Below are 6211 nucleotides of genomic sequence, written 5' to 3'. Positions count from 1 at the left end.
GATTAAGATTGTCTAGAAGAATCCAGAGAAGAGCCTTTCTAGAGCCTTCCATTGTTCAGTCCAAATTAGATGTAGAACATTCGAGGATATAGAATACTCTAGAAAAGGAGTTTCTAGATTTTGGTATTACATGTATAAATATGTGATGGGCACTTACAAGTTGTGCATTGTTAGAAGACATTTGAAGGTTTGTTGTATGTAAGCAAGCTAGATTAATATATTGTTGTTTATCAGTTATCTATCTCTATTTTTTTTGCTTTTTTTTTCCTTGATTTCTACATTACAATAGTTATTACTTTGGTTTTTATTTTATTTATAGCATGTTTTAACACATTCCTCTCCCTTTTTGTAACATTGTAATGGTTTCTTCATTTTTCTATACCCTTATTCTTCATACTATTAAATAGTGAATCATTGCCTAGACTTTCCTCTGAACTATATTAAAGACAAATTTACTTTCTAGAACTAAATTTTATTTCCTTCAATTCAACATTTTTCAAACTACTACTCAATTTCCACTCTAAACCAATATAATAGGTCAAAGGTCACACTCTTAGATTTGCCCCAACAATACTAATATAACCAATCTTCCATATATTGATGTACTAAATATTAAATTTCTACCATTCTATTAGATACATCTAAACTCTTATATATCTATCTATTTCTTCTCTAGGGGTTACTTCAGACAACCCTATTATGATTATTTACAATAGATTTTATTAGTTCCTTACACATTCCACCATTTTCTTTCTAAAAGATTGGATGGAAATAAAAAAACACATTTACAATCTTACAATTGAAAAACCATCAAAATTTTATCAATAAAATTAAATAAATGCATGCATCTTGTTATTATATCCAATGTTTAAAATACGTTTTTCATATTTAGGTTGGCTAGTTAGATTGGTTAGAATAATGCCCATATTTTTTATTTTTTAGTACTGCCTTATTGAAATATATAGACTTATATGTGGAAGTTTTACTTCTAAATTTTTCATTTTTATCATCGTACCTTGGTAAAAAAACATTTTCTAATGATTATTTTTATCTGTTGAGTTTTTTATTCATTCCCTTTTAACTTTTTTTTAATTTGCTATACATTCCCTTTTAATTTGTTTTTTCCTTCAAAGGTACAAATAGAAAAATATGTGTTAAGGGAAAAACTAGTAGCAATGACAGACATGACTCAATTTAATGGAGTTTTAGAGTAGTTGAATGAGTCCAACATAGGCAAAGTGTGAGCAGATCTAGAGGCATCAGAGAGTACAACTCAGCTCATAATTAAAGGTATTCTAAGATAGTTTGATTCTTTGTAGAAACTTGAGTTTAGAAAATGCTTTGCTGATTTATTTCAATGGAATTTAAATTAATCTGAAAGATTTTCTCTCTGTCATACTTAGATCCCTACAATAGACGCATTTATAATTTTTACAAAAATTATGCTTATCGTGATGATGTCTATCAATACACACTTAATTGAAAGGTTATACAAGGAAGCGAAGTCCCTTAAAGCCTCAAGGAGGTCAAACCACTTGTCAAGTGCAAAGTTGCAGTGGATTACACAGGACCCCTCCACAAGACACAGCCAGTGCAAAGCTGGACTGGTAAGAGCACATGCAATTACAAGGGTTGAAACATCAATGAAGACTTATCCATATAAACAAAACTCTATATATGTGTTTGATGGAATAAATCTATCGTCTTATTCTATTTTCTCAGGGTTAACTATCCACATTTTCCAAGTCTATGTTGTGTTCAATCCGTACTCATGGAAAGTTATTTCATTCCAGCTTAAAATATAATCATATCTACAAATTTTGTTAGCTTTATTTTTCTAAAATTAATGAATTGAATGCTATAAAAATATATGAATTTAGTTAGCAAGTTAGAATTAGAAAATTAAATGTTGTAAAAAAAATTAATAATCGTTTTAATCCTTTAAGAAAATATTTTATAGTTTCTAAGATTTATAATGTTTTCAGAATTATGTAACAGTCATATTTAATAGTATATTTTCTTTTTTTTTATGTGTAAAATTCTTTTGTATCCTACATATTTGAATGCATGTATGTATTCTAATAATTTTGTAATGAACACATTAAGTTATTATAAGTCTATTATGTAGAATCACCTCTTAATAATCACTAACATACATAAAGACAAATACTCGTGAAAGAAGGAATTGTGATATCATCAATAAATGTCATATTAGCTACATACTCATATATGATTGGCAATTAGGTAAGTACGTGAACATCGTTGGTTATAAGTCATAAGATAACTTCATGGAAAAAGAGGAAAATACAAGATATATACTTATCAGAGAATGTCACTGATAGAGAATAGAAGGAAGTTGTGTAATGAAAGATAAGAAAAATACATGAATTAATATTAGCAAAATGAGTTTGATCCACTTCCGCAAAAACAGATATGATCCCTTCCAATAGAAACTATCCGATATACTTTGTAGCAGAAAATATCTCATAAAGTGGCTCTTGTTTCATGGAAATGGTAGAGGTAAACACTTTTATATGAATACTAGATTAGTAACTGACAAGTATCAATGCCCGCCAAAAAAAACATTCACTTCGTACTCATGTCATTGAAAATACAGCAAACATTAATCAGGAAAATGCGTTTAGGTACTAATATATAACAGGCTTCTCCGCCTATACGTTGCAGCTGGCCTTTGAAGGATACAATTAAGAGATGAGTGAGAAGACAAAATATTTGCACACATAAACCCTCTGGATAATGGCTAAATATTGGATGACTACAGCTCCAGTGACAATCCATACGTCACACAACACAGAAAGCAAAATCTAAGAGTGTGGACAAACCAAATTTTATCTTATTGCAATATAGGAAGAAAACAGACGCTCGATTTCAAAAGAGTGCATGCAGGGATATGATTCGAAGAGACAAAAGAAGAAAACCAAAAGAAATTGATTTCAAACAAGGCAGAAAGTGACATGCAGAAGCCACTAGTAATCAAAAGTTGAGAATTTTCTGCCAAATGTTAGGCATATTTGAAGCCAGTTTATTGGGCAAACGAGGAATTTGAGGCAGACTTCACGGATTATTAAAGTTTGGGACTGTTACGCTTGGAAATGATTGAAATGGTAGGGCAGAAGTTAAACTCCTGCAGTGGCACTAAAGAGCCTGAGCAAACCATAAGTCACCAACATCCCAAACAATCCACCAATCAGCACTCTCACAGTCCCTTCCACAATAGAAGACCGCCCAAAGTGAGCCCCAATAGCGCCAAACTCGAAACACCAGCCAGAACGCAAACCCTAATAATATAATCACTGATAAAAGCCGTAGATATCAAGGGCAGAAATGCTCCCACTGCAAACGCAAGGGCGGATGCGCAAGCCGCCTGAATTGGGCTTGGAAGCCCCTCTTTTTCTTCCCTTGAAATCACCAACGGAGACATTGTGTTCATTCTCACGCTTCCCATTTCGTTTAGGATTTTTAGGGCTTGTTTTTCTCTCTTTAGGTTGGCCAATTCGACGTCCCGTTGCGTTTGTACCGAGACGTACTCGCCAATGGCCATGCTACATGCGCCGCCACCAGCGCCGCCAGTCGAGACATCAGCGTTGTCTTTGCATCTGTTTTGACGGCGCCGACACCCATCATCAGCTGAAGCTGTGGTGACTAAGCCGTCATTTGCTCCAATAATGGCGGCGCGAAGCCACTGAGTTCTGTTATGATAATCGAAGTTTTTCTCATCTTCAACCTTTGAAGGACTAGAAATCATGTTAATGAAAACACTTGAATTTTGTGGCTTTCTAAGTGGAGATCCCTCTTCAATCGACTCCACTCTTCCTTCCTTCACCTCTCTCTTTGATTCCAATTGAGAAGAAGAAGAAGATGGGCTGAATGCTGATTTCTCTTCCATTTTTTTCTTCTAAATACCAAGTAATTCTCTCACTTGCTTTAGATTTAGAGAATGCTAAGATGGAGTGTGTTGTCCACACTTATGACTTCCTTTTGTAGGCCTCTCTTGGGACACTGATATTGACTTCCATTATTAGGAGGGATAAACTCTTAGCTTCTGTTCACACCTAATGTCTTGTCTTTTAGGGTTTTTAATGGGATTTTGATATTCAGTGGGAGATCTTTGTGGCGTGTGCCATGAGCGTGGCAGCATACTATTTTCCCTTTCTTTTGGCGTTATTGGGATTTTTCATGAGTGCCATTTACTAATTAAAGAAAACAACGTCAGGGAACACGAATAGAATGCTCCTGATGTTGAAATAAGGACGGATGAAGAACAGCAGCATCGCGTGATTCATGAAATATGTGAAAATCATCACTTGCAGTTGAGATCTGGTCTCTTTGTTCAAAGATTATTGTCTTGACCTTTACGCTAGATTGGATGCAATTTGAATCTTGAGAAATATAGACTGGATGGGATGCAATTTGAATCTTCAGAAATATAAACAATGACTGCAAGTTTGAGGTCTTAGTAGAAATATAAGATAACATTCTAGGCACTAGCATTGAGCCCATCGTTTAAACATTGCATACTAAGACTTAGTTTCTTAAATAAAATTAAAATAAAAGTGTTAAATAGTTCAAACTCATTTTTATTTTATTTTTCAAAATCTTCAAGATGACCATCACAGATTATAGAATTATAAAATCTTCAAGATGACCATCACAGATTATAGAATTAGTTCTAATAGTTATTCATTCTCGCTAGAAAACCATCAAATTTTGTTATACCTTTTTTTAAAGTATTTGCTTACAGCACTCAAACAACGTTAATGTTATTTTGAATACCATTTAAGTATATTTATATTTTAAATCATACTGTTTAAATCAAATTTATTTTCTGCGAAATTTGCCTTATACATTAAGTAGCATCTTGCAGTCTGAATAGTGAATCTAATGATAAGTTTTATATTTCAATGTGATTGAGAAAGGAGGTTCTCAAATAGCACAGAAGAGGTCCAAACACGAAGGCAAAGAGAATATAGAATTCTTCCAGCGGCTGTTTCATGACGACTGATCACAGTTTCAGTTTGAAGAAAGACAAATATAATATTGATTAGGTCTTTAAAAGCTGAGCATGAAACATGGTTGGAATAACACTTTTAAATCCGAGTGGATTGTAGAAAGCGGATTCGCTGGAGATGATTTGAATAATGCGTGAATGGCACGAGGACAACCGCCCGTCCATTGACTATCAATAATAAGCTGAAGTTGATGCGCAATATATAACGGTAGTGCGTAGAGGAAATGAATGTGGCATTGGTGGCTACATTTGAACAGTGAGTTTGCAAGATAAGTATGATTTGACTGTAAATAATTGATTATAGTAATGTTAAAGGCAATACTATTGTATTGACTTAATCAATTAATTTCTACCAATTATAACATACTTATAATTTTATCAAAGTTAAAATTTATAATTCTTTATTTTTCTATTTAAAAAAATTATTTATCTCAGGTGTCATTGGTTGAAATGAATATAGGCAGATACACAAAAACATTCCAATTTTTTTTTGTTTCTTCTTATAAACTTGTTCTTTGTAGAATTTACTATGTTGATAATAGAAATTTTCAACACTTTTTATATTACTCTCTTTCTATCATAATATTATAATATTCTATTTTATTCTATTTATATTTTATTTTATTTTATAAAATCACATACTTAATGTCACATCTCCACACAACAAAATTATCTTTATTACACGGTTATTACTACTTGCAAATAGGCATAATCAACTTTACACATTCTAAATAATATCTTATAATAAAATAAAATAATAATTGTTATTATTTTTTATAAACTAATTATGAATAAATTTTATTTCTTTTGTTATATTTTTTAAATTAATTTTAACAATAATTATTAAAATAATTATATGAAATTATTAATTGTTACATTACAATTATTAAATCATAAATATAATTTTACATTATAACTTTTTATTATAAAATAAAATTTAATTTGTAATATAATTACAAAAACTTAAAACAATGAAAATTTTATATATAAAATACTTAAATTCTAATTACTTATATAAAGTTAAATATAATTACATTATAATTAAGTTTATATGCAAAATTAGAATTATATTTAACTACATGACTAAAGGCTAGTACTATGTGACTATGTAGCACTTGTTAAATGTATATCTAAGACATAACTCTATAAAAGCATAAATTTAATTATCTCACTTGACAATGA

General features: G+C 31.2%; 1 pseudogene; it reads right to left on the bottom strand.

Moving 5' to 3' along the window:
- Positions 1-3137: 3137 nt before the first annotated feature.
- Positions 3138-3907, bottom strand: LOC149563666 (vacuolar iron transporter homolog 1 pseudogene; annotated as a pseudogene).
- Between the last annotated feature and the right edge of the window lie 2304 nt (positions 3908-6211).

This window comes from Cupressus sempervirens, chromosome 4 (assembly GCF_028749045.1).
Source record: "Cupressus sempervirens isolate cs-2001-9-10 chromosome 4, ASM2874904v1, whole genome shotgun sequence".
NCBI lineage: Eukaryota > Viridiplantae > Streptophyta > Pinopsida > Cupressales > Cupressaceae > Cupressus > Cupressus sempervirens.
The sequence above is the reverse complement of the archived record's forward strand: the minus strand, read 5'-3'. Positions and strand labels throughout refer to the sequence as shown.